This window comes from Oncorhynchus clarkii, unplaced genomic scaffold, assembly GCF_045791955.1.
Source record: "Oncorhynchus clarkii lewisi isolate Uvic-CL-2024 unplaced genomic scaffold, UVic_Ocla_1.0 unplaced_contig_537_pilon_pilon, whole genome shotgun sequence".
Taxonomy (NCBI): domain Eukaryota; kingdom Metazoa; phylum Chordata; class Actinopteri; order Salmoniformes; family Salmonidae; genus Oncorhynchus; species Oncorhynchus clarkii.
This window is the reverse complement of record NW_027260838.1, coordinates 277,501-288,249: the sequence shown is the minus strand read 5'-3', so window position 1 is coordinate 288,249 and position 10,749 is coordinate 277,501. Positions and strand designations below refer to the sequence as shown.

Below are 10,749 nucleotides of genomic sequence, written 5' to 3'. Positions count from 1 at the left end.
CTAGCGGTTAGAGTGTTGGGTGAGTAACCGAAAGATCGCTGGTTCGAATACCCACGCCGACAAGGTGAAAAATCAGAAATCTGTCAATGTGCTCTTGAGCAAGGCAGTTAAATCTAATTTGCTCCATGGGCGCTGTACCACTATGTATGACCCTGTAAAACAACCAATTTCACTGCATATGACAATTAAACATGTATTATTATTAACTACTCGTCAAGATAATATGGCGTATTAATGATGGGCTGGAACAAAAGCCTGCTCACTTTGTAGCTCATGACCAGATTGGAGAGTCAAAATTCACAATTTACTGTTACTGACACGACCTCTGGTGGTTGGATGAGGTAAAACAATGTTACTGGTTCAGCACTTACCTGAAACACCATAATTGCTCTGGGTTTTTGGTACTCCGAGGCAGTGTATCGGAGTTCTCCCTAAGCAACACAAGTGGGCTATACCTAATGGTGCACTGCAATAATTATTAGGGCTATGGGCCTAGGTATGTGCCACCTATTGCATTAGGAATTCATTGACTTGGTAGGTAGCCTAAGTACATTGATTGGTCCCTGTCATTTCCTAAATTAATTTAGTAATTGAATAACAATAGACATTTATATAGGTATATTTACAATAGTACTATTTTCTCCTATCATCTCTAATAAACTGAACGCGAATGAATAGAAAATAAGCAGATGTCACTTATAAGACACCAAAACAACTAGAAACACGTTTGTTGAATATAAAGAAGTTAACGGGTTAAATATGAACACCAAATATGTGGCAAGGAGTTTTTTTTAAAGAAGCTCAGCAATTTCCTGTTTAAACTTGGGAAAACAGAGACGTGTCCAGTAACACAGATGCGTTAAAACATGCAAACCAATTGTCTCCTAACACATACATATCCCTTATGATTTTCTGTATGGTTCATTGTAAGAGTTAAAGCGGGTTAAAGAAAACGGTATGTTCCGCGGGGAAGGAAAGAGACTTATTTTGAGAGGAGCCGAGGACTGACTGCCCATGGTGGATGGGCGGAGCAGCAAGCATGCGCTGAGCTGGCAGAGCCGGGGCTAGTCTGCTGCGCGCGAGGAGAGGGAGATCACGGGCTGGCTCGGGTCCTCTCAGACGGACGCGGGGAGACCACCTTACCAAACACGTCTCCTTGAGGACTAAATAGGCGAGAACAGAAAAGAGCAAGAGGGAGAGTGAGAGACACGGAGAAATAGAAGAATATAAAGCTATAAGGACAACACCTCCGTTTGTAACCACAGGGAGTCGGCATCTGGAAACATAACGAGCGAAGAAGACCCCCCCCCCTCGCGACATCTCTCGGCTCTGTATCTCCCAGCACACCCCTCCTATAGCCTACTCCCTGGAGAACGACCACCCATTGAACACCCTAATTGACCAGCGTTGCCATTAAGCGATGCACTTTGAATCCAAGACGAAACCGAACGCGTAATTTTTATGCACATTTTACAACCAGTGATCTTAATTTTCCAAAACGGAACAGTTTAGACTATGGATACAGTTTAGGGTGTTTAGCGTAAAATGAACGGGTTTCTGGCGACGAGAAATGATCTCATCCCCGGTAACTGACATCAACACTATACTATTATCTCGTATTGCTTGTGAAAGAGTCTTATCGTCTTCGTTTTATTCCATTTTCCATTTTCTTTTTCAAACCAATGGTCTGGGAACGGACCGCCTCACTCGACACATACTATTGTATTTAGACGTGTCAGCTTCCTTTAGTGCTTTGAACGAGGACAACATTACAGAATTGCAAGGGGAAATTGTCATCGAGAGGCTTTTGCACAAACATACGGAGTGGAAAGTTTGTTGCCGGAGAGGGAATACATCGGAGACATCTCGGCCATATCCACGGGATTTTCCCCCAAGGTAAACCCGTTGCCTTCAGCCTACAACTCCCCTATATCCTTCCCTCTATCCTTCTATGTGTCGGGATATTGTTACACTGGATGACATATAGGCGTTACATAATTTGCACGGGCAGTTCGTTCCCGTATGGTATATTTGATGTTTGTAAATGTGGTCTTGTGTGTCCGAGATAGTCGGTGAAATGTGAAATGGGCAGAGTTCAAGGAGGACAGGGCGGACTGACCTAATTTCTGAGTCCACAGTGGTGCGCCAGCCCTGCTCGGTTGTCCAGAGCCGCCGCCGCTCTCCCTGGACTGCCTGTCATATCTTTCTTTATACACTGGCCATGGCGTAGGCCTACGTGCACCGCCAGCGTCTGTGATTTACAAAGACACCGTGTCATTCCTCATATTCATAGGGACACGACATGTCTGCTTGACAGTCACACCCAACAAAAAGTAGAATTCCCCCAGAAACACATTTTCAGAGCGCGCATGACAAGCGAGGCCTTACTCTCCTTGTGGGGTTGCGTCGGCTCAAATAGTGAAGCCATATGCGCGGGGCATGTCAAGGATTTCAGTTCTGCGCGATGATGGAATGGAGTCAGATTCAGAACCAGAAGCAGAACACTATCGGTATTATTTCTACCATTACATCAGTTTACTGTGATACATTATCAATATTCAAAGCCTTAAACAAAAACATGCTATTGCAAACCCTAAAGACTCAATGTTCTCTCATAACAGCAGGTGAACAAACAACACTGGGATCCAATAACGGCACTGTCATGAAATATCACCATTGTTATGTTGCCAGTTCCCAATTTAACAAAACATAATTCAGAGTTGCTCTCAAGGGCCAAGCACCCAAACCAATAGCAGACCAGGACAGCTACACTGTACTGGGCAATGGGGCAGCAGATGATCTGTGTGGGCAGAAGCCTGGATAAAGAGGCTATTTTCCTCCAATTAAGCAATTGCTCTGTCCCTGCGCCTAATGGTGTGCACATTTGGAGCTGGGGAGCAGGTTTGGGACAGAGCCTCTCCCGATTGGCTGCCTCCCATTGTCCCAGATGAGGCCAGGGGAAAAGAGTGAAGGCCTGCCAAGGCAGAATACAGTTAACCAACCCATGAGGAGGCCGGATCATTATAAAACATTACATTATGAACTCAGGCACACTCTTACTTTCTGAGGGGGGTTGGATTGGAGGGGGTTGGATTGGAGGGGGTTGGTTGGGGGCTGGATGAAAGTTTGAATGTTTTCAAGGGGTTGGTGTTTTTGAATATGTTTCTTAAGTGTGTGTGTGTAGCCTACTGTGTGTATATATATATATAATATATATATATATGAGACTCACTGGAGGGTGGTCTGGCTGGGGGCCCACTGGAGGTTTTGGGGAAGAAGAACAGGAAGAGAAGGGGATATTGACTCTCCTAGAGAGTTGCCTCCCATCCAAGCCCCCTGTCCACTATTTCATCCATAATACTGCTGTGAACTATGAGACTATGTGTGAGGGCCATATTCCAGGTGCTCTTCACATCTACATAGACACAGGCACGTGCATGTGTTCACACACATGAAGACACAGAAAAACACACATACGCATGAACGCATGCACATCCAAACAGGAACACACAAACGCACACACACACACACACACACACACACACACTAGATTTTTCAACGCCGATACCGATTATTGGAGGACCCCAAAAAAAAGCCGATACCGATTAATCGGCCGATTTTAAACTTTTATTTGTAATAATGACAATTACAACAATACTGAATGAACACTTATTTTAACTTAATATAATACATCAATAAAATCAATTAATTCAAATAAATAATGAAACGTTCAATTTGGTTTAAATAATGCAAAAACAAAGTGTTGGAGAAGAAAGTAAAAGTGCATTATGTGCCATGTAAGAAAGCTAACGTTTCAGTTCCTTGCTCAGAACATGAGAACATATGAAAGCTGGTGGTTCCTTTTAACATGAGTCTTCAATATTCCCAGGTAAGAAGTTTTAAGTTGTAGTTATTATAGGAATTATAGGACTATTTCTCTCTATACCATTTGTATTTCATATACCTTTGACTATTGGATGTTCTTAAAGGCACTTTAGTATTGCCAGTGTAACAGTATAGCTTCCGTCCCTCTCCTCGCCGCTACCTGGGCTCAAACCAGGAACACATCGACAACAGCCACCCTCGATGCAGCATTACCCATCGCTCCACAAAAGCCACGGTTCTTGAAACCCCGAGCTGACAAGGTACAAATCTGTCATTCTGCAGTTAACCCACCGTTCCTAGGCCGCCATTGAAAAAAAGAATGTGTTCTTAATTGACTTATCGGTGTCCAAAAATACCGATTTCTGATTGTTATGAAAACTTGAAATCGGTCCTAATTAATCTGCCATTCCGATTAATCGGTCGACCTCTAACACACACACACACACACACACACACACACACACACACACACACACACACACACACACACACACACACACACACACACACACACAACTCTGTGTAACCAATCAGCTGATGAGCGACAGACTGAGAGATGACTGAGATCAGTTCTCCTGAGGGTTAGCGGTTTTCATCAGACAGCAGCATGGTTAGCCAGCATGGTAATGATTTTCCCACTCACTACAGTATTCATTGCTGCTCTCTGTGAGGCAGTCAGTTAGTCGGTCAGTCTGGCCACAGGCCAGATATCCACTGATGTCCAGCTGTGTATCTCTGTGGTGGTGATCCTATTCCAAGGTCTCACACCTCAATAGTGTGTGTGTGTGTGTGTGTGCATGCTCTTGTTAGTGTCTGTGTGTGCACACATTTGTCTGTGTGTGCTTTTGTAGTTGTGAGTGTGTGTATACACAGAGCATTCTGCCTAGCGCTGTGCATAGTTTTGTCCTGCCTGCATGCTTGGCCAGATGTGGATAGCTTGGACAGCTGTGTGAGGCAACAGTTGGTGCTGTACAGCTCTTCCTGGTTTGGAACCACAGGTTTGACACGGGTACTTTAATGGTCTAGCCCATCACTGAGCTGCAGTCTTTCTCTGGTCCAGTCACACAATAAGGCTCAGTCCCAATGTCCACCCTAAAAGTCCACATACATTTCAAGTCGGAAGTTTACATACACCTTAACCAAATATATTTAAACTCAGTTTTTCACAATTGCTGACATTTAATCCTAGAAAAAATTCCCTGTCTTAGGTTAGTTAGGATCACCACTTTATTTTAAGAATGTGAAATGTCAGAATTATAGTAGAGAGAATTATTTCTTTCAGCTTTTACTTCTTTCATCACATTCCCAGTGGGTCAGAAGTTTACATACACTGAATTTGTATTTGGTAGCATTGCCTTTAAATTGTTTAATTTGGGTCAAAGTTTTGGGTAGCCTTCCACAGGCTTCCCACAATAATTTGGGTGATTTTTGGCCCATTCTTCCTGACAGAGCTGGTGTAACAGAGTCAGGTTTGTAGGCCTCCTTGCTCGCACACACTTTTTCAGTTCTTTCCACAAATTGTCTATAGGGTTGATGTCAGGGCTTTGTGATGGCCACTCCAATACCTTGACTTTGTTGTGCTGAAACCATTTTGCCACAACTTTGGAAGTATGCTTGGGGTCACTGTCCATTTGGAAGACCCATTTGCGACCAAGCTTTAACTGATGTCTTGAGATGTTGCTTCAATATATCCACATAATTTTCCTGCCTAATGATGCCATCTATTTTTGTGAAGTGCACCAGTCCCTCCTGCAGCAAAGCACCCCCACAACATGATGCTGCCACCCCCGTGCTTCACGGTTGGGATGGTGTTCTTCGGCTTGCAAGCCTCTCCCTTTTTCATCCAAACATAACGATGGTCATTATGGGCAAACAGTTCTATTTTTGTTTCATCAGACCAGAGGACATTTCTTCAAAAAGTACGATATGCAGTTGCCAACCGTAGTCTGGCCTTTTTATGGCGGTTTTGGAGCAGTGGCTTCTTCCTTGCTGAGCGGCCTTTCAGGTTATGTCGATATAGGACTCGTTTTACTGTGGATATAGATACTTTTGTACCTGTTTCCTCCAGCATCTTCACAAGGTCCTTTGCTGTTGTTCTGGGATTGATTTGCACTTTTCACACCAAAGTACGTTCATCTTTAGGAGACAGAATGCATCTCCTTCCTGAGCGGTATGACGGCTGCGTGGTCCCATGGTGTTTATACTTGCGTGCTATTGTTTGTACAGATGAATGTGGTACCTTCAGGCGTTTGGAAATTGCTCCCAAGGATGAACCAGACTTGTGGAGGTCTACAATTTTTTTTCTGAGGTCTTGGATGATTTCTTTTGAGTTGCCCATGATGTCAAGCAAAGAGGCATTGAGTTTGATAGTAGGCCTTGAAATACATCCACAGGTACACCTCCAATTGACTCAAATGATGTCAATTAGCCTATCAGAAGCTTCTAAAGCCAATTTTCTGGAATTTTCCAAGCTATTTAAAGGCACAGTCAACTTAGTGTATGTTAACTTCTGACCCACTGGAATTGTGATACAGTGAATTATAAGTGAAATAATCTGTCTGGTAACAATTGTTGGATGAATTATTTGTGTCATGCACAAAGTAGATGTCCTAACCGACTTGCCAAAACTGTATTTTGTTAACAAGACATTTGTGGAGTGATTGAAAAACAAGTTTTAATGACTCCAACCTAAGTGTATGTAAACATCCAACTTCAACTGTAGAGGAGTCTATTGGGAACTTTAGTAGTGTGCTTTGCTAGTACAGCGTGCTAGTTGGAACATAGCCTTTAGGAAGCTTGCCTTAGACAGTCAACTAAGAGTGTCAATGAAGGTTTAGTCTGCAAGCATACATTATGCACTGTAGATGTACTCAGTTTATTAGGTACACCAATCTAGTACTCGGTCAGACCCCCTTTTGCCTCCAGAACAGCCTGAATTCTTCAGGTCATGGAAATGTTGCTCAATTGGTATCAAGGGACCTAACATGTGCCAGGAAAACATTCCCCACACCAATACACCACCGCCACCAGCCTGTACCGTTGACACCAGGCAGGATGGGGCCATGGACTCACGCTGCTTACGCAAAATCCTGACTCTGCTGTCAGCATGACGCAACAGTAACTGGGATTCGGCGGATCAGGCAATGTTTTTCCACTCCTCAATTATCCAGTGTTGGTGGCCCGCTTCTTGTTTTTAGCTGGTAGGAGTGGAACCCGGTGTGGTTGTCTGCTGTAATAGCCCATCCGTGACGAGGACTGACGAGTTGTGCGTTTGAAGATGCCGTTCTGCACACCACTGTTGTACTGCGCCATTATTTGTCTGTCTGTGGCCTGTTAGCTTGCGCGATTCTTGCCGTTCTCCTTCGACCTCTCATCAACGAGCTGTTTTCGCCCACAGGACTGCCGATGACTACATTTTTTTGTTTGTCTCACCATTCTCAGTAAACCCTCGACTGTCATGCTTGAAAAGCCCAGGAGGCCAGTGAGTGAGTACTCCTGTAGTGAGTACTCCATCTGGGCATGGTGTTGTGCAGTATGTGGTACCCCTCCACATCCAGAGTTTCATGCCATATGAACCCTCCCTGCACCACCACCGCAGCTCTGAAGTCATGCCCCTAGGGCGCCCTTCACCCTCTGAGGGCAGACAGCTGCACTGTGGGAAAATAAGGCGTGTCCTGATGGATGGATCATCATGCCCCTGGCCTGTATCATAGACAGCCAACCAAGAGACATGTTGCTGGGTATAACCACATAGACAGCCAACCAAGAGACATGTTGTTGGGTATAACCACATAGACAGCCAACCAAGAGACATGTTGCTGGGTATAACCACATAGACAGCCAACCAAGAGACATGTTGCTGGGTATAACCACATAGACAGCCAACCAAGAGACATGTTGCTGGGTATAACCACATAGACAGCCAACCAAGAGACATGTTGTTGGGTATAACCACATAGACAGCCAACCAAGATACATGTTGCTGGGTATAACCACATAGACAGCCAACCAATAGACATGTTGTTGGGTATAACCACATAGACAGCCAACCAAGAGACATGTTGCTTGGTTTAACCACATAGAACTATAAGGCTTTCTTTTTTTGGGACAAGCTAAGAAATGCACACTAAAAATGAATGTAAGAGATTTATTTCCCCCAGATTATGTATGTTGGTAGGATGTAAATCATATAGCAGTCCTGATTTATTTTGGCCAGAATATAAATTCCTACTAAAGTGAATGGAAGAGCCATGGTTCCCCAAGATGACAGGCAAGAGGTAAAGAATATCAGGCTCATCATTCAACAATAGCCTATACACAGCGAAATATCAAAATCAATAGAAACCACATTCCTGTTGTTGAAAGTACCAACAGATGCTAGAACCTTGAGAATGGTTTACCAAGAAAAAACGTCCAAACGGACTCAGTCAAGTTAAAAAAGGAGTAGAACGACCAAACAGACTCATTCAAGTTAAAAAGGAGTAGAACGTCCAAACAGACTAATTCAAGTTAAAAAGGAGTAGAACAACCAAACAGACTCATTCAAGTTAAAAAGGAGTAGAACGACCAAACAGACTAATTCAAGTTAAAAAGGAGTAGAACGACCAAACAGACTCAGTCAAGTTAAAAAGGAGTAGAACGTCCAAACAGACTCATTCAAGTTAAAAAGGAGTAGAACGACCAAACAGACTCAGTCAAGTTAAAAAGGAGTAGAACGTCCTAACAGACTCAGTCAAGTTAAAAAGGAGTAGAACGTCCAAACAGACTCATTCAAGTTAAAAAGGAGTAAAACGTCCAAACAGACTCAGTCAAGTTAAAAAGGAGTAGAACGACCAGACTCAGTCAAGTTAAAAAGGAGTAGAACGACCAAACAGACTCATTCAAGTTAAAAAGGAGTAGAACGTCCAAACAGACTCAGTCAAGTTAAAAAGGAGTAGAACGTCCAAACAGACTCATTCAAGTTAAAAAGGAGTAGAACGTCCAAACAGACTCATTCAAGTTAAAAAGGAGTAGAACGTCCAAACAGACTAATTCAAGTTAAAAAGGAGTAGAACGTCCAAACAGACTCAGTCAAGTTAAAAAGGAGTAGAACGTCCAAACAGACTCATTCAAGTTAAAAAGGAGTAGAACGTCCAAACAGACTCATTCAAGTTAAAAAGGAGTAGAACGACCAAACAGACTCATTCAAGTTAAAAAGGAGTAGAACGTCCAAACAGACTCATTCAAGTTAAAAAATGAGTTGTTGCACTCATCAAAAAAGGTAGAGATTGATTTCTTATTGTTCACTGTAATCCACTAGAACCTGCACCACTGAAATTAACCCAGGTAAGACAACCAAAGAGAACTGTTAGCCGAGCGCTTTTAAGGCTCTCACACATCTCACCAAATGTGGATCTACCGTTTATCTTCAGATCGTTCAGCCCACTGTGTTTTAGGGACCACCTGCTGTAGACGTCATTTTTCACGCGATTCTACAAGTTAAAATTGGTGCCCACTCGTTTCGCAAATTACATTCAGAGGTGCTAAGTACTCTGAGCCAGCAGATGCTATTGGTGTGTCTGAGCATTTACTCTGTGGCTTGTTTAAACTTTCAGTGTCACAGCCACTCTTGGAGAATGGAGAGCCCAGTTAGACACTCTGGGACTGCGTGTGTCTGATTTAATATCTCAGTGGGATGCCAATAGCAGCCAGTGGATTACGGCCGGGCTGAAAGGCAACGCAGCAGCAGGGGTCCTGGATTAGAGCGGCCAGTGAATGTCGAGGCACGCAGTGGAGACAAGTGGGGACAAGCCGAGACAACTCCCTCACACTCACACACTCAGCACCGCGAGGGACTCCAGGAGAAGCCTACCCCCACCCACCCACTTATCTGGAGCTATGGCTCCTCGTGGCGGGAGTGTCACCCGCTCAATCACAGGGTTCAGTCAAGAGGCTGGTTTTCCAAAAGCCTTCCACGCTGAGGTAGTAGTTTAGTCCTCTTGAATAGCTAAGGCCGGGATTTAAACAAACCGCAATCCGTAGACATCGTACTGCACTTGACATTTAACTACCATTTCCCTGTAGTTGTCCCGTGTTTCTCCTCACTGACACGAGCGCTGAACACACCGTTTCTTGGTTTAAAACTGGTATTCAAACTTCTTCGGCGAGAACCCCATTTTTTTCACCAGAATTTCTGACAACCCCAAATCTAATGACACAACCTTAAAATCTGCAAATTCTTATTTTCACATAAAACATAACCTTCAATCCTTTAAATGTTTATCTCAAAATGAAGAGAACCAATAAAAACATTTACTCCCCAACAAAACATTTTCCCCGACTGAATAGCACTGTTTGAAAAGAACTCCATGTGATAGAATGACTGACATTATCACGTGATAACTATACTGTTCCTGAACCTTTTTCTGGGATATTAAGTATGTTGCTATCTATGTCTATCTACACTGAGTGTAAACTATCAAAATAAAGGAAGTCGCACATATAAACTCCCAGCAATTTAATGGGTATTTACCAATGTTTGGGCATCACTGTGCCTTCCTCAGGGTCTGGGTGATGCCGAAACGCTGGTAAAACCCCATTCAATTGCTGGGAGTTTATACATGGAGTGTGCTACTTTCTTTATTTTGATAGTTTATTCGCCGTTAGTCAGCACCTCCACACACACTATTTTTTCTGGGTGTGTGCCAGCTCATGTTTTTTAATCTACACTGAGTGTACACAACATCATGGACAAAACATTGAGACAGTTGAGACATGGATTGTGTGTTATTCAGAGGGGGAATGGGCAAGACTAAATATTTAAGTGCCTTTGAACGGGGTATGGTAGTATGTGCCAGGCACACCGCTTTTTAAAAATCTAGAACT

The 10,749-nt window shown here is 43.5% G+C and overlaps 1 protein-coding gene across 1 annotated transcript in view; it reads left to right on the top strand.

The window, feature by feature from the left end:
- Positions 1–1,555: 1,555 nt before the first annotated feature.
- Positions 1,556–10,749, top strand: part of LOC139401880 (zinc finger protein GLIS2-like) — a 68,847-nt gene continuing 59,653 nt past the window's right edge. Inside the window, exon 1 of the mRNA XM_071145877.1 lies at positions 1,556–1,896. The gene's annotated coding sequence lies outside the window, so the exon portion shown is untranslated. The remainder of the gene's footprint in view (positions 1,897–10,749) is intronic.